The sequence below is a fragment of the Anticarsia gemmatalis genome, chromosome 16 (genome assembly GCF_050436995.1).
Source record: "Anticarsia gemmatalis isolate Benzon Research Colony breed Stoneville strain chromosome 16, ilAntGemm2 primary, whole genome shotgun sequence".
NCBI classification, from domain to species: Eukaryota; Metazoa; Arthropoda; class Insecta; order Lepidoptera; family Erebidae; genus Anticarsia; species Anticarsia gemmatalis.
Genome location: NC_134760.1, coordinates 5,932,690 through 5,952,147, shown reverse-complemented (window position 1 = coordinate 5,952,147; position 19,458 = coordinate 5,932,690). Strand labels below are relative to the sequence as shown.

The 19,458-nt window shown below is 34.3% G+C and overlaps 1 protein-coding gene across 2 annotated transcripts in view; it reads left to right on the top strand.

Moving 5' to 3' along the window:
- Positions 1–16,928: 16,928 nt before the first annotated feature.
- LOC142979472 (monocarboxylate transporter 4-like) overlaps positions 16,929–19,458 on the top strand; it is an 80,607-nt gene continuing 78,077 nt past the window's right edge. The window contains exon 1 of one of the 2 annotated variants that reach the window (XM_076124388.1): positions 16,929–17,141. The gene's annotated coding sequence lies outside the window, so the exon portion shown is untranslated. The remainder of the gene's footprint in view (positions 17,142–19,458) is intronic. The other variant, XM_076124389.1, reaches the window with a different exon arrangement.

Here is a 19,458-nt window from a genome sequence, read left to right as displayed (position 1 = left end):
CTTGATTACCCCGTTAAGAAAATCGCGCTATCAGTTCCTCCTTTCTTCTATGAAACTTTTCGTTAAGTTGAGAGACATGAAAATTATCTCCGGCTCAGATAAAATCGGTATCAACTCGGCAAAAACAATAAATCTGCCGAAGTTTTAAGAGAACAAATTGATAGTGTAAGGAATAAAGTTTCTTTTAACCACTTTTTTTTGTTTCAGGCCGACCGAACACTCTCCGATTCGATTTACGAACGAGGAAAGAGAATAAAACGTATGTTCTGCCTTTAGTGTGTAATTTATATCGACTGTGGGTGTCCACTTAAAAATCTATTGTCTCTTAAGCACTGGAACGATTTTATTTCAATTTAGCAGCCTTTGATTTGATTGAATAAAAGAACGTCGCTGCGTCTTTTACGTGGTTTTCGTTTTCTTATGTAAGTATACTATACCTCTTGTTTAATAAAATTACAAGAAATATATCCATATGTTATACAAATAATAAAGTTAGCAATAACTTTAATATTAACAGGGATTATTCACTGTAGCTTCAATAAAACGATTATTTAATACGAAATCAGTGATAAGTGTTAAACAGTAACATACTTGTATAAATCGAGTCATTCTGCCATGTATTCTACATTTCAGCGAGTTATAAAACCTACGGTCTGGTAAAACGCGTTTAGTTCGGTAAAACGCATTCAGTTCGGTAAAACGCATTCAGTTCGGTAAAACGCGTTCATTCTGGTAAAATGCGTTCAATCTGGTAAAATGCGTTCAATTTGGTTTGATTAAATTAACGTATTATTATTGTATGACATATTTTGCTAACCGACTGTTGTAGTGCTCATTACTCCTCAAAGTGCTTGTTTTAATTTATTGACTTCACATTATGGGGATATCGAGTAACGTTTTCGAATAATATTTTAAATAGCTTTTATGGATCAGTTTAAACAACGGCGTGAGTTTAATTTCATTAATTTGTACTGTACAAAAGGTTTACAGAATGATTACATAATTTTATGTACATTTATTGACGATGTGGCTGACGCTAATCACTCATAAAACAACCCAAGCTTGTTAATATGTTTCCATAAAATGCTTAAATCTTGACAATTAAATAGTGGCGTGCATGATGAACACATTTTTGATTTGGTTGGCATACGGGGTTAAATTTAAAACACAAAAAACTTCACAATGAACCAAAATGGCTGCTTATGATGTTAGTTATCTAGTCCAGCGAGGTTTTAGGCTTTTTTTTTACAAAAAAACCCTATGTAATTTGGATTACATATGTTTGTTGTGTGCATGTCGAAGTTTCATTCAACAAATGTCATAAATACATATTAAGAGTTAAAACATACACAATTTGGGTCGTTAGCATGGTTCGTTAGATTTACCGCGTAAAGATTTCAAGAGTGTATTCCTCAACTAGGGTGAAGCGACGATGAAACATTGCTTAGTGTTTCGAGAGAATATTTTCCATTTCAAGTAATATCTTCATATTCGAAGTAATAGAACGCTTTTCGTTCCGCATCCAGATGGTATCTAATTTTAAACAAAGTAGCTACTCCACTTACTTTTATTTTAAGTCTAGCAAAGCGTGTTTTATTAATTTCCTTGTTAACCCCTTTCATCCCGTGTACTTTTTTCCTCTAGCATTTGTTAGCGAGGTTATGTTTTAAAACGGTTGCTTGCGTTGATATTAAATGGACTTTGTGTTTTGTAATACAGAGTGCTTCTTTTTCTAATCTTATTATGAAGGAAGGATGCCTTTTACGGTTTTACTATATAAATGAATATAGAACAATCAAAGTCTGGTGTGAAGTCATTATAAGTAAAAGCTAATAAATCATAATTAGCTGGTAGGGAGTCCCGTAACTTGAGGACATAAATTAACCCTCAACCCATTAGGTACTTAAATATTAAAATGGCTAAGGATTAAACCACTGGTTGTATTCATAATTCCAACTCGGAGAATCCTTAATGATTTCTCGGAATAGAAAATTATTTTCCTTCCTTCAGATGTTGCCTTTGAAGTCAATTTTTGACAACGTAAAGAATCCAAAAATTATTAGTTAGTAATTGTAATACAGATTACTTCCGTGAATAATAGTTTAAGGTTTACGAATAGCAAAAAGTTGAGAATAATAAGCAGGCTAGTAGCAGGTAGGTTAATTTAATAAATAACCGGTTTCCTAGATATAGCAATTAAAATGCTTCCATGAAAAAATGCATAGAAATTCTAGTAACTGTCACTAACTTATTGATTAGGAAATCTCAAATTCCAGAACATTTTCAAGAGATAATCGTAGCAACAAGCAGTATAATATTTCTGAATAAACACAAAAACGATTATCATTCGAAAAAAGATTTCGCAGTAAAATGTTTAGCTTACAAAATTGTGGGTGGGATTGCTGATCGGCGCAAATCCGAGCGAAACCTTTCAATTTGAACCCTTTGAGGGGAAGGATATGATCAACTTTCATATGGAGAAGTTACCTTTGTTAAGGATTGAATGCCTTTAGACCGTGTAACGTTATCTCCCAGAATGTTGGTAAGCAAATAATTGTTAGCGCACTTCGCAATATGTGTCTACATGTGGTTTTGGCGCAGTCTTACCATATTGTCTGTAATTCTAGCTGTATTGTCCGTTATGTTTTATTCGTAAAGGTTATTACTATTTTTTTTGTTCTTATTAAGTAATTTATTTTAGGTTTCACTGTTGTGAGCCAATTTTATTAATCTAAGTAAGCATTTAGAGATAAATTCAACATCACATGATTATATTTTTGCGTTTGTCCTGGATCTGCATGTGGCCAAAATATTTCCATGACGGAAAATCTCTGTAACATAAGTATATAAGGCAAATAACGTAGTTTTCTAATAAGCTTCAGCGATTAACTACATGTAAAAGTAAGCAGCTATAACACTAAACCATATAAAGTAATAATCACAAGAAATATTAATATACCCCAAATACCAGAATCATACAATTCTATTGTATACATATACATATGACTGCACATTTCGGCAACAGCTGACAAGCTTTGAAGAAAATCCTATGTATTTCATCCGAGTTTAATAAACAATCGCTGTGCAGCCACTTAAAACAATACCTGTGTTACGAACAATATTCTCTTTTGTGGCCGTTCTACCTTTGTTAGTTTAGTCTTGATGCATTACGTTTAACATTGTACAAAGCACAGGCATTATATACTGAAATAAATCCGTTTAGTTTTCTAATTCGTTATACTGCTGTAGTTTATGAAAATGAATACAGTAATAAGAAAGGAAATTTTATTTCTGTTTACTTCTTATTTGGTAAAAATATGAAAATTATGATATTGAAATTGGAGCCCGATTTTAGTATCGGCCTGACTTTTAAAATATCTTAACATTTTTATTAGAGTTTTATAGTGATATTTTAATTAATATATAAAACTCACGCTCAAACCGTTTCATCTAATATGTTTCTTAAAATAGTTTATTTAGCAAGATATGACCGCGATTTTTACAGTATATCTTACGATAAGAATAATAGCAATAACGCTCTTGTAATTAACTTTGCTCTGTCATCACTTGCAGGGACTATATTTATTTATACTCAATGTATTTTCACACATTAGTATTTTTTTATTATTCTAATAAACGCCATGGAAATATTCTCTCAGAGTTAGTAATCAATTCGTTACCTGCCACATAATGAGAACACTTTCCTAATTTCAGGCTGAAATTGTCAATCTCCGAATGGAAAAATCACATGACTTGAAGCGGATATCGAACTCGATTCACTTTCGCAAGCACGAATCACCAAATTAGTCATTAAAAACTATAAACACACAATAAAAATTAAGAAATATCCTACGATGAAAAAATCGTTTCTAATTGAAGCAATTATTTCACAAATACAATACTGAATTCTGACATTGAAATCAATAAGTTTCGCAATGTCTAAACACTACCTGAATTGTTATTATGAAACAGCTGACTATTAATTAGTTCCCGCGAGCGTCATTAGTACATATTTAGGTATACCCTGGGAATCCATACAGACCGTACACGCAAAGCGGCCTTGCCTAGGAATTAACCTTCTTAATAGGAAAGGCTATAGTTACGATTTAATCAAGAAGCCAAAATGAAAGTGTTCTTTGAAGAGACGATAGTGAGAGTTGATCAAATAATAACTAATTGGAAATGTCTCGCTATTATTATTATAGAGATAGGTAAAGCACTCGAAACTTATTGCGTAGGCGAGGCTTATAACCGATTATTATTCAGTTCAGGCTCTCCTTGAAGGTTATTGTGTGATCACTAGAAGATTTGAACAGTAATAATACATCAAAGTGTTTCTTTAATAATTCCCTTGTATTTGTTATAGTCTTAATAGTCTATTTATCATATTTTAACTTTAGAGCTTTACTTTTACATAAATGGTTTGATTATGTTAAGATTATTTAACTACTAGGGTAAGTTAAATGTTTTCAACACTCGCTTTCGTATTACAACTTTATAAAATCGTAATTCATGATACAAAATACAGCTAGAGCCTACACGTGGACTACCTATCCTATTAGTTTGAAACCCAAACAGGGTCCAATTATTTTACGCCATAACAATCTATCACACTCGACTTTATAACGGAACTAGCGAAATATTCCCTATTAAAGGTTACACAAACATTTATCCGATTTGTCGGAAAAGTGGCCTGAATAGACACGATTAGCTTACTAATGACCCAAACTAGTGTCCTCCCCATGATTTATTATGGCGATAAAGTTATGCCGCATCCCGCTGCAATAATTTGTACTGGCGCGGGCGAACGTCCCTTATTTTTTCACATAAAATAAATGATTGTCCTACGAGGGACTTAGATACATCGTTTGTCTTCGGAGTGCTTTATTCGGGATTCGAATACTGGATATTTATCGACGTTTCTCGGTGCGTGCCTTCAGTTTTGGAGTATATTGAATCCCGGAGGGTTATGAACTTCTGTGGGCCGATACTAAAATGTGCCCGAATTATGACTCGCGTATAAGGATTAAGGTGCAACCGTAATCTTATTTATGTTGACGAAGACTAGTAGTCTTGCGGGAAAGAAATCGAGAGTTGTGGTCTGGAGAATTGAAGGTTTATGCCTACTCGTGGGCTGCTAACAGTTTATGGTTATGTTGAAAATGATACCTAAAGGGCTCGTCCCAAGTTCATAAATTAAAACCCTTTAATAAACCCAGTAAACAAATATTACGAACTGCAAATAAATCTAATCAAATTAAGACAGGCAGGAAGTAAAATATACAACGGCCAAATGGTTCAATTACGTAATATTAATTATAGGCATTAGTCAGTTATTCAAGTGTTCGGTGTATACGGACACTCTAATTGATGAAGTTCCATTTCAGCGCTATTTATTTAATGCGATCAGCATCAGTGATGCTTTCAGAACGAAACTTGGGAGAAAGGGGGCCGAAACGCCAAATTAGAGATGCGCCCCCATCATAATAAGTTTGTTTCGTTCAGTAACGTGATTAACGATATTTAGAAATTCCAAGTACGCTTCAAATCCTATTGAAATTGAATGATAAATCCAATTGTTAGTAGTCACCAGTAGTCGGATGTCACGTTCAGAGAAAGTTTAAATACACATTTACAGAAACGTTTTGAATTTTAACATAAACTGCTGCATGCCTGCATTGTATTTTTAATATTGATTTACATTTTTGTTTATATTGATAACTACGTATTATGTTTTCAGATAGTAGGAATAAACTTTCGGCTGTCGACACCAAATAAATCAAGTCACCTGCACGATCAAATTTACATTTAATTCAAACGGTCCCCGTGACAGTAATATGCAACTACATTCGGTTTATCTAACCGCCAATGCTATAAATGATTTAAAATTTAATTCAGCATTCGCGCGAGGTTGTAGCGCGCTCTCCGCCCGTACTCTGCGTTATTTATGACATAACGCGACCACCATCTGTGACTGTCGATACGACACCTATTATTTATAATAATGCTACGATACGATCATCGACGTTTTACGTTCTTTTTATTCCTCCTGTATTCTTATGGGGCAATAAAAACTCGCCAGTGCACATTCAAACCTGGCCAGCTTTTAATGCACGATTTTCGGAATGGACTATTCCCCGAACACATTTACACGTTTTATTTTCAAGATGAAAATACTTTTCGTGTCTGTTCCTTTGTTCAGTTTTTCAGCTAGAATCATACACACAAAAGAACTGTGGAAATCTAAAACAAAACTATACATCTGACGAACAATGGAGATAAAATCGTTTTGGTTGTTTTCCTTAACGTTTAGCAAGCTTTTGCTTTCCGGTACTTAGAATTTTACGATAGCTTGTGCATTGTGAATGTATGCTAAGTGAAATAAATGTGGGCATACCATTGCATATTATGCAGAATATCATGAACATTACAGAAATTCTAAATAGTGCACCTATTTTACATAATGTCTATTTAAAATAGTGCGGGGAGTTGACTCTGGTTTAAAAGTATAGTGCTTAATTAGTACCTCAAACGTATCAATATTTCAATCAGGACTGCAATTCAATATCATTGGATTCAATGCTGAATGTACCTTTTCTATGCTCTTATGTCAAGAGATGTAATCAAGTGATAACTAGCCTAGATGAGCACGAGTATGTATGTGATTGAGAGCGACCAGCACTTGCCAATTACAGGCTGTGTTCATTGATTAATCGAAATGTCGCCTGTCATTAGTCACCGATATGTAAATAGGTTACGAATATCAATGTGCTTCAATACCCGATATTTTGTTTCGAGGCCGAGCGGCTATCACAACGTAAAATTAAAACGACAATTTTTTATATGTGCGAAGTTTCCGACTAGTGGTTAGCTGGATTTAAGGTACGTAAGATAAAAATATCTGTGGCGCGGTCGGTAGTATATGCGACTGCGGTGCGAGAGGTCTCGGGTTCAAATCCTGGGTCGGGCCAAAAAGTCTTTTCTGAGATTTTCTGTTAAGAATTTCTTAGAGATTGCCCGGAGTTAGGAAGTTGAGGTTGAAGACCTCCGTGCCTCGGAGAGCACGTAAAGCCGTCGGTCCTGCGCCTGACCTCTCACTGGTCGTGTCGGTTATCCGTCCCACCCACCAAACTATGAGAGTGATGGAATAGAGAGTGTACCTGTGTATTGTGCACACACTTGGACACTATAAACAAAGTCCTGCACAGATGGCCAGTTTCAATGAAACTGACCGCCGAAGCCGTATATCGGCTAGGAGGACATTATAATCGAAATTAAATTTTACATGAACCTTCGGCAGGCTTGTGCAAAAATGGTTTATAAAATATCACAATTTAAACAATCCTTTCAAACACCTTACACGAGTTCCTAGATATATTGAAAGGGATCTTTATTTTAAATTGTGTGCTAGAAAATAAAACTAGAAAAATGTTTTCAGTAATTCTACAATTAAATAAATCTGAAAGCGTGATTATGACATTTAAGATTTTATACAAATGTAGGCTACGTTTTATCAGATTTTAAGTAAAGTGTAAGAAAGATTAAGTAAAAAGCTTTGGAGAACAAAAATTAAATCTGTCTTCAAATAAAATAATCTCAGGCGTCCAAAACGAAAGCGTTTAAAATTAAGCTTATTCTATTACGAGAGATTTTATTTTATTTTGATAATTCTCCTTTTAGGCTTGCTGGTACAAGACTAAGTACATAATTAAGAAGTCAAACGAAAATCTTGATTCTTACTGGCCAGCATTTTGGGGACATTTTAAAATGTTTTTAGAATAAAATGTTATATAGAGTCTAGTTTAGTGCTTGTGGGTTTAATGCGACTTGTAGGGCAACTAGTTGTACAACTTCTCCAGGGTCTTATGTCTAACATTTATACCGTACAAGCCGTAGAACTAACATTTACGTCGGGTACTTTGTGTTAAGACTAATTGTGTTAAACTTGTAAGCATTAAAGAAAAGCCTTCGTTGCTTTATGTGAATGTTGTTTATAGCTAAACACATTATTTAACTCAATATCTGAACTTTCTTACGAAAGTCAAGACAGGATGCACATTTTTCTTAACGAAAAAAGAAAATCAAAAGTTTTTTGCCTAAGGCCAAAATTTACTTGAACCCCATGATGATGCAACTGCACCCTCAGTACTGCTATAAAAAGTGTGTGCATATCATGAAAAATAATATTTAAAAACATTTTATAATAAAATGAGAACTACAAAAAAGCGCATATTATTATACTAACTGAGTATACTTAAGTCGTAAGAGCAAATATTTCCAAACACTTTGAAACAACATCGTAGTTTCAATAGAGCGTACAGTATACAGAATGCATACATAAAATGTACATAGAAGCAAAATCAACCAAAGTCAACGTGAATAAGGAAATACGAGGTTGTTTGACAACAGATTTTCCGCAACAGCGAGTATGTTGCTAACAAACTATTGGACGCGACGTACTGTTGCAACCTATTAGTGTGTACGATCCTATCGGGTTTTATTTAATGCGACGGCTATGTTAGTCACCAGTTTACTACCTTTGTGCGTGGGACAGATACTTGTAAACTTTAACATGCATTTGCAAATATGCCTGTTTATATTGTGGTTCTGAAAAGTAGATTCGAAACCTATGCTCAAAATGTTATGATTAGCTACAAGCTCAGAGCTCAGCTAAAAATAGCGCCTTATTTCGGTCCGATTCCTAGAAATTGTAAACTTTGTATAGTTCAAAATTTTCCATCCAAATATAGTATTTTCAAACCCTAGTCTATTACCCTGTTCGGTACTTAATTTCGGCGCGGTTTGAGACTTAAACGTTACCAAAGTGCTTCAGCCTATGTAGAAAATATCTTGGCCTTAATCCTGCGTTCCTACGCTCAATAAATGGCCCAAATCCGGCCTCTTAGGGCTTAATTCTATCATTGGCAATTTGCTCTACGTCACGGCCTTCCGTCAACTGCGGAGTTCCCCGTTATTTTATTACTAGCAAATGAAATCTACAACGTTGTTTAAAAACGATTTAAGCAGTCACTTATTTATGGGTTTTATCGATAGATACTAAATTCACTGTAACGTGATTTTCTACAGCCAATACTGTAGACTGCCGAGCTATTGACTCTAAAATTACTTGAAGAAAACAGTTCAAGCGGAATACGCTAGGGGCGCTGATAAAATCACTACCTACAAAATTCGTCTAATTTTTTTTTGATTAAACTTACACGCACGCATTTTAGTAAACTTAGTTCTAGACCAATACGTAACTTAATGTGCCTGAAAGCCAGTCTTAAAGTCGCTTTAAAACCGTGTCATGTCTAACTCTGGGTTTAAGAGCCGACCGTAAACTAAATGCAAGCCAGAATGTAAAGGAACACTAAAGTGTGTAGTTTTATTGGACAGAATTACGGAAGGAAGAATGGTGCTTGGTCGTTTGGAGCACGATGTACGGAAAAGAGAATAGCAAGAACTATTGAAGGTAATAGCAATAGAATTAAAACCATACTGCCAATAAGCTTTGATTTTTAATGCAAAACAAGTTTCAGTTACTTTTTTTTGGTTCGGAGTACAATATACTTTAAAACGCGGCTATTTTCTTGCTCTGGGTATTATTCAATTCATACATACTAACAATCATGCCTTTTTCTCATAAGCAGAGACCAAACAACGACACTTGGTACGATCCGTACAAACTTTCCTTGCCTCATTCACATCCATACATTTTGTCATACAGGACCGCATGTTATGAGTACTAAGCGTCAGACCTTTGTTCAAGAATTCGCCAATATGATCCGTGTATATTAAATAAAATAAAAATAAATTTAACCCATTACTGTCCCACTGCTGGGCAAAGGTCTCCTCCCGTAATGAGGGAGGGGTTAGACCTTGAGTCCACCACGCTGGCCAAGTGCGGGTTGTGGACTTTGCATGCCCTCAATAAATGTATTAAATAAATTTTAGGCATGCAAGGTTTCCTCACGATGTTTTCCTTCACCGTTGGAGCATGTGATAATTATTTCTAATACACACATAACTTCGAAAAGTCATTGGTGTGTTGCCTCGGGTTCGAACCTGCGACCATTTGCGTGGGAGGTGTCAACTTATACCACTCGGCTATCACTGCTATCTCTATCACTGTGTATATTATTAAGTTAATATTTACAATTCCTATTTTAAAGTGTATGAAAAAATATTGTTCTGATAGCAATTGCTTTTCGTTCTATTTGTAGCCGTTTGTCTTTCTTGTTTCATAATTTTATAGCTCTTGGAATTGTAACTAGTTTTCTTACAAATGATTGGTCAAGCGCGAGTGCTATAATAGCCTAGAGATCTGCAGTAACATTTTGTTTGATATTGAAAATGCATTAGGGATAATGAGCCAGGTAATGGATTGGTTCGGATAACAAATTCCTTTTTTTTTTAAAAAAGACTACGCGACTATTTTCTTGCTTCAAGCATATTAATATTTGTGAGATTCTTATAAAGAATGAAGAAGATGTCATCTTCGCTAATGTCGCCGACCGCCAACAAATGTCAGCGACTTAATGTCTGCGATTTTTTACTTCTAAATATATCATGTTGACGACTTGTATACTACCTTTGGGTTTTCATCACCAAATTGTCGAAATGTATCGGCAATTCAACAACTTTGGTGTATATGTTGCAGTCAAACCTCTTAACCAGTCAAACTTATCAATTCTTAATTAAGCTTCCATATATAAAACTTACATGTCATCTAAAAATAATAATTAAATAATGTTTATTCACCAGTCACATTCCAATTCTTAAAAAGCTATGCTAAACTAAAGTAAAAAAAAAACTATTTTATAATAATATTTATGACTATTCCACTAGGCTGAGCCTGTCTCGGAAGAGTCTATCATTAACTTCAAACCTCTTTACTATTATACCATCAAATTGTAAATAAAGCAAACTGTTAATGTCCTTTGCGTGTAAGTTTTCAGTTCACCGAGTCGCCTTGTACGATTAGCGAGTCAGTCAGCCAGTCTCTACATCCGATAAACTAGGTTTCGCAACCCACTGAGACGTTTTCAAAGATCTTGAGTGGCCTCTCAGTTAATGATAGTATCTTAATTTACTACACTTGAATTCAAGTTTTTCAGAACTAAACTTACTTTTCTTACATTGATAAGGTACAGTTTTTGTGATGATTTCTTGACCTTTTTACAATTCCACTTTCACAATAAAATCTAGTCGTGTATCTTGGATAAATAAACGTCGGTTAATACGGATAATAAACGGTCATTACGGACTCAAAGTAGATAATTATCTGTTCCAAACGGGAATCGACTCTACAAATTTTAGCTGTGTAACCGGCGCGGAGACCACCTAATGCTTCGCTTTCTACCGTATTTCATCATAATAAATGTTTAAAGTAAGAAATCGATAGACTAACGACGGATCCCTAAAAAGGGTACTCGTAATAGCTCGTTAAAGATTAAGTATTACTTAAGAACAGAAGTTTTTCATCATTAAAATTCTTAACTTTTTACGCTCCCGTTAATAAAAGTAGAACATTGTAATAAATGAAAAATACAAAGTACTTACAATTATTAAAATGTTTTACATGATATTTTATATCTCGTTTTCTTTTACTAAGAGTATAAGTATATATGCTAAATTTTTAATAAAAATGTTATATCCAGCTGAAACTAAGTATGCATAATGCATACATAGTGTTATGTACCGAGTATGTTACAAAACTCCAGCTTGTGACTAGGAATTTTCACCTACGCATTTAAAAAGATGTAACAAACCAAGTAATTATTCATAATTTTGTTGCTATAAAGTTAAACCAAGCTCGTGTACTGAACTGCATACAAACGATGTGTAATAAGGTTTTACAAGACGTATTATGAGACAGTCATATGAACGTTCGCTTTAATGTTCCAAACGTATGGAATGTTTGAGTAGCGCTTTTAACACATAATAGAGATTTAATACACGAACGTTACCGCAACATTAATACCACTTCAATTAGATCCTTGCAGCCAACTATATTAGTTCAAGGACGAGGAACAAGGAAAGGAAAATTGGATCGCGTTATACAGAAAACCGCCAAGTCAACGTTTTAAGTGAAATTTAAACATTGCCAAGACATTTGTCAAGTCGAACTCTGGCAAATGAATGCAAGATATTTTGCTTACCAAACATTGTGATGCGACCAAAGGCGCCGTTTTAAAATATTGTAAAATACTGCCTTGCACTGAAATAGTTTATGTTTCGCATAAATTCAGGAAGTGCTCGACATGTAATGGACTTGAAAATAAATATTTCGAAGAATTTTATTTTGTTCAAAACGAGAATAGGTATTGTAACATATTTCAGAGTCTTGGATCAAATATTCACGTTGTATATAGGTTCATGAACTTTAAAGGTAAATTAAAAATATTCCCTAAGTAAAGGTTAACATAAAAATCGTAGTTGTAATTCTTATACTATCAGTTAGTAACAGTAACTTCGATTAAATAAAAAATCCCATTCGTTAGCAGTTCAAATATCAGACGACTATTCCCAAGGAAACACTAACAGCTGAAAGGATTTAGTAGCATTCGTATGCGGGCTGCATTCGCAAAAGCGATTGAACTACATATCACTGAAGGAATAAACTATTTTAACATTTGCATATTGAATAACGTTCGCGATTTGTATATGAGGAAATGTATTTTCCGTAATATTAAGTAGTTAGATTTGATAAAAAAGAAATGAAAAGCTTTGAACTATCAACAAGTTCGGTTTTTCATATCGGTGATGTCTTGCAAAAAGGCCAGGTGCGTGGTACTTGTAACCGGCGGTCTAATATGACAAGATGCATGGATTTGAATGAAGAAAAGGAAGTTTTTAGGGATCGTATTAAGTGGCGTTCTCTTGTACCTGCCTACACCTATGAGAAGAAGGCGTGTTTTTATTTATGAATTTAAGTTTCTATTCTACGATACGTAAGCGCAACCATTATAAGATCTAGTGAAAACTCACATGATTGAACACTTTTCCGAGAAACATCTTGCGCTGACATTAGCCGACATCTTAAAAATGATTTCAAATAACATACAATAAGGATAAATATAGCACAGATTTTACTTTTGCTGAATAGCAAAACGTTAAAACTGCTGATACTATACATATATACGGCGGTAATCGCAAACTTAACGGAGTCGTGAACATAAGCTGATCTTAACTAAAAGCAGATTATATTTGCGTGTGTCGGAATAACAAACGTTATTCAGTTTGTGCATACACAATGTTGTGAAGTAACGTTAGAGATCATCTCTACCATCTCACCGGTCTAAGCTAATTGTTAATAGTCCCACATAAAGGTAGTCTTGCATTATAATTCGGTACACTGCTCCATTAGCCGTTCCGTTCAATTTCCATATTTATGGCCACACATGACCCTTAGTTATTATATTTTAACGCAGATTAAAACGCTTTGTAATTTTACCATATTTCCCTCATATCCCGAATATTTTACAATATAATAAACTATACTTGGAAAATTACAAGGCGCACGAGTTAAATCATGATAAAAAAAATCGTGACAATTTATAAGTGTGAACCGCAGAGTCCGATAAAACGGCATGACGTAGTTCGCACGTTTGTAATGGCCCGAGGTTTTAGAGTCTAATGTTGTTCTTTCATTCGAATTTTCAATCAATCATCTCAAATTTGAAAGTAACCGCAATCGTTGGGAATGAATTGAAACGTTTTTGCTGAATACAAATCTCAATTATAAATATTATTGCTTGTTAAATCCGTTCCTTTGTTCATATAATTCATAAATACTTATTACGTTTTCACAATGTGCGGGCACAAAATGTTTTGGTGGCACCCGCGACTCGCATCTGAATGTCGCTCGTCGACAATATGATTGGCAATTTACATTTTATTATCTTTTCAGCCAAACCGTAATTGGCTTTCTGGCCTTTTACCGTAATTAAACCTATATGAACGTTTGTATAAATAGAATAGAGAACTACTACTATTACACGAACAAATGTTTCTTAATTCAGATTAGACTTTCCTAGTAAAATTGTTTTATTTTAAACAATCAACAGTTCATAAAAATAAATATCATTGCACAATAAAAATATATCGTTGTGGTTACTTTCATACCCCAAACGTGTGGAACAGTTCCAATTACATTGTCCAATATTTTGATACTCAGACACAGTGCGAGGCCAATTTTATTTCATTAAAATCTTACCGGATTTCATACAATTAATATACCGGTACCTGACACGAATGTCAGAAATTTATATAGCATTCGAATCGTTTTTACATGTGATATGAATTTACGATATTCTTTGTTTGTTATTTTGCAATTAAAATTTCATAAACAACATGCGATATTGGATTAATTTTAACCTTCTTTGCGGCATTATTGTTGTTTACGACTTAAAGTAAAACTGCGAATATCTCGCAAATGATATTACCAAGTAGGTCGTCGGAAATAACAGATATTTGCAAAAAGATAAGCTCGAGCTCAAACGAATTTCTTGAGATTCCAATTGCTGAATTGGCTGGAACTGGTGAACCGATATTGAACCAAGGCAACATAATTAAAAAAGTTCGACTCCGTGCTAAAGTTTTGCTCCTAGTTATCATTGAGATACATAAACTTAAAATTGCATTCTTTGCAAGATACCACGGCGTCTTCGAAAACACCCACATTGTAATTTCAAGTCAAGACGAACGGAGCGGTATTGAAAAATTCAAACTTAACTTTCTAACGTAGGAGAGAATTTTAATAAAATATTTCAACTTTTACAACTCCGACTTTGCGTAAAACGGAGCAAACATCAGCTTTTATTTATGTTGCTACTAACTTTATGGGCCTAATTAAATAAAATATTCACGAGCTACATAGCACAAGTAAATATGCGGGGAGCCTTTGGAACGTATTCATCAAATGTATCTGTATTTCGGTGTCGTTTACAGCGGCCGAAGTATCCGGGGCAGCGACATATGTCCGTTATGTTGACGCGGGGCCACACAAACTACGAAAGTATACTAATCTCCGAGGATAGTGTTGTGATTCTTGTTCGGTCGCAGTACAACACTTTGACTCTCTAGAGGCTGAAAGGTTTCAAAGTGTTTTGGAAACAGTTTCATTTAGGATTTGCCTAAGCAATACAAATGGAACCAGACATGTGTCTTTAAGTTCGGAATAAGTTGAATTTAACCCTTTGTGAATTGTGATACGAGTACCCGGATTGTTGATACCTTTTTTCTAAGCTTTTCCTTCGACTTCGAATTTTCTTTTGAATCTATTTTTATCTTTGTTGACTTTATTTAAGGAATTTTAAATTCATTGAATTAATTTTAACACTTTGCAGTAACTGTTTACTTTGTTTAAAAATCGGAGAAGCCAAGGTGGAATAGATTTCCATAGAAGCCTAGGAAACTTTCGTAGTGCCTATTTGTGTAAAGGAGAAATTTATCTCCTTACAAACCTAACCTATTATAATATTCTATTGATGATTAACCCTGAATTGTCGGTGTAGGTGTATCTAGTATCCATAAAGTAGGAAGTTTATTATAATGTTAGACAAAGGGTCTGGATCTCGTTAGTGTTTTAGGTAAAGTGCCTTTGATACGACACAAGAGTCTACCTGTGACCAAGAAAGGTGTAATCCGGCTACTACATGAGACTATCACAAGCATTTTCACTGAAATACGGAGGAGATCTAGACCCGAATCACCCGAAGTCTGTTGTCTTAATAAATAAATATACCGGCTATGTGAATACTGAATAAGGGTTTGTCTAAAACCTAATAGCGGTATTTATGGGAGAAAAACGTGTTTTATGTAATAAACACAAAATTTTACATAGAATATTCCTAATTATTTGCTTCTTCCTTTTGTATAAAATAGTTTTTTTTATTAACAATCTGTCTAATTAATTTATTAAAGAGTCTATTATTCAGGGTCAAGTTGAAAAGGGACTGGCTTTGTTTTTTACAAAACCAATAGCTTGTTAGTTTCGACATTGTTTCCGTGTCAAAAAAATCTATTGTTTACGTTTATTTTATTAAGTTAAAAGAAGTTCATTAACCTTGCTTTTAAGTTGTGTAGTTAAACGTAAACTTGGGTGATTGTGTGGACCTTTCTGAGGGTGAAAGTGTAGTGTTTTAGTGCAGAGCTCCCTTGCCCTTCCCACGGGAGATAACACGTGCATTTCTTGCGTATCTCTACAATAGGTAGATACTATTGGCTTAAGCTCATTGACAGACGGAAACCCAATTCGAGATAGGAAAAGGGTGTATAAGCTATACAAATACATACCTAAGGATTCCCGAAGAGATTGGAATTATGATACCTTCCAAATTAAATGCGGCTGGAATTCGAATAAATCGTTTATACGAGTTTATGCGTGAATTTTGTTGGATTGCTTCGTATTTAGCGGAATCTCACAATTTGGATCTTTATATCAATATTATGGAATAGGCATCTGTATCATTAAAGCTGCGTAAACGTTAATTTGTGAAATAATTTATTTTACATACTCTTTAATGAAAATTCAAAACTTAAGTATTTTTTGTTTGATAGCTGAGCTTATTAGATAGCTTTCTGGGGGCAATATACTTAGGTTTATATGTTTAATTATAAGTGATGTCATTTAATTAGTTAAAAGTAAAACAAACCTCTTGTCTAAAAAAGCGAAACTCAGGTGTACGCTTTCTTAAAAACGTACGTCAAATTAATTAATAACAAATATTTTGTTATAAACACGCATTAAACCAGATATTACAAACACAATCAAGAACGTAATTACTTATTATTAGATGGCTGTCACTTAATATTTAACGACTTCACGCGCCCGCCGAAGGATAAGAGGCTGTATGCGAGCTTGTCTTTGCGTAGGCTTACTGAAAGCGTAGAGCGGCCATGGGTGCGGGCGAGCTGAGGGCGGTTAGCCCGGGCTAGTATCACTTCGGCCGCCGAGTCGAGCACAGCTTCCACACTCGCACTCTCGCTCGCAACTTTTCCGTACTTTTCCTCGCTCGCACTGGTGATTCGCCCGTTGTTTGTGTCCAATGCACCGCGTTTGTTAGTGTGACACTGTTTTGTGTGATGTGAAGTAGTGACGACTTTTAACTACGAGATTTTTTGCCAGAATATTTTTTGTGAGTAGTATGTTTTTATTGTAGTTTTTAATTGTTATAAGTATTTGATTAATGGAATTATTATAAATATTTTCTTAGTTGCAAAATTATTTAAGTTCGAGTATTTTATTTATTTTATTACAAATTTTCGCCAGAGGTAAAAAAACGAAATGTTAAATAGAAATTACGGAAATTTAAATTTTATTTGTGGTTTTAAAAATGTATTATCTATCTTGAACTTATATTCATATTTTATAAAAAAGAAATCTAAAACACATCAAAATGTTATTAAACTGTTAATATTTTAATAACTTAATTACAATTTATAATAAGTACGCATTACTGCTAGCATTCTATAAAATCTAATATTTTATTCTCTTATATATTGTGCCTCATAATTGAAAGAAACCGCCCCCGAAGTACATTTATTCATAAGGAGGCAAAGGAGTGAGAATAATTTCACAAAAGATAATGAACCACTCTGTCAACACTCCGCGAACGTCTTGAGCACACAGGCATTACTTAGCAGCTGAATGAAATTGAATACACCTCGTAACCACTACCTTTTGTTACCGCTCTTACACGCACATTATAAAATCATTTCACATTTAATTTACTTTGCGTGAAAAAATACCGTCTTTAGAACTTGTGGTAGGGCCCCACGCAGTGCGAACGTCGCATCGTCGCGCAATATTCCGCCCTCGCGTTCAAATTTTCAGCGTGTTTTCACATAAATTTTTATCACGTTTCCCAGTTAATATTAAGGGACAATTAGAAGGAAATGTATAATTCACTCGTACTTAAGACGCGCGGATCAGCCTTATCTGCGTCTGAATTAAGGAAAGTGGGTGCTTTACATTTATTTGTATAGGCATACGTAGTTACGTCGTATGTGCTGTAAAAGTAGGCAAGTAAACAAACTGAATGTGTAAAACTAAATTCGCTTTCGAACATAAATGTTTCGGCGCCTAATGATTGCTCTGTTGGTAATATACAGTTAATTAGATCATTTATTTCCAATGTTGTGCTAACACACTCGTAGCTACAATTTTATTTTTCTATTTGATATCTCGAAAGCTAATTCGCAATTACTTTTCCACATTAATAAACTTAAGTCCTCATTAAATACTCATAGAAATTATAATTGAGTGCTTAATTTTAAATAACACTAATGATTGAAGAACTTATGAAATGGCGTCTGGAGCAATTATAAATCGGGTCAGACTAATCAATCTTCTTTTTAAAGAACGTTAAGAAGCTTTTAAGATATTATCCATTTGCTTCATAGTGTATGTGAGGTCACGCTCCTGAATGCTTAAACTTATTACACTAATCTTAGTTAATGTTAGACACATTAACTAACATGATAAAAAAGTGTTAAATAAACTAGAGTTTTGTATGTCGTACTTGTCTAGTCAACATGTGTATTTCATAAATATAGTCGGGGATTTTTTATTACTCTCCGAGGGGACGCTAATCGATTTCCACCGAAGTTACAGTCCTTTTGGGATTCTAGGCAGCCTTCCGCATCAATACGCAATTGTTTCCGTTACTTCTTTGATCAGTCCGACTGATTTCATGTCAGGCTTATCACTTTGAGCTAAGCTTTGAGCCCAAAATGATATTATGAATGGAACCCCTATAAATATAATTAAATTCCTAATTTGAAGTCGTTTGAACAATTGGATAAACCTCTCTAATTTCGTTGAATTGCGAAATCTTACAAAGGCACATCGTAATATTATTACGCTTGGTTACAGAGCTCAGTTTATTTGGTTATTTTATTATACGAGTATCTGACTTAGTTATAACAATTCTATTATTGTACGCATCTTTTTTATCTTAATATCCTAGTTCATTCGCCGTTATATTATCTGTACAAAGACTTTCTTTGTGGCCGTACCCTTAAGGATGAACGCATGAAACGAATTTTTCCAAGTCATCGGTCATTTAATAAAAAAAATTGTTCGTGGAATTAAGGTGAGGAAATTGGTTTCAACAAAGGAACGATTATAAAGTCTTTTAATTCTTTTTCAATCCAAATATTGAAATTGAATTTAGTGAAGTGTTAATTGAGAGCTTAAGAAAAGAGAATTTATAATGAAGCGTCTACAAAAAGTTGTTCGCTATCTGAACTATTACAAATGGTTGTATTGTCGAATAATTTAAATCCAATCAAACGCAAGTAGTCATGTCATTAATTAATGGTGAAATCGGGAGCTCGGCTAATGTGAATAAATAATGTCCCTCGAAAAGGCAAACTGCGACCAGTACAATGAAAGCGTGCAATTTCATGGCACTGGTCCCTTGATGCCCCATTGACTGTTAAATAAATATT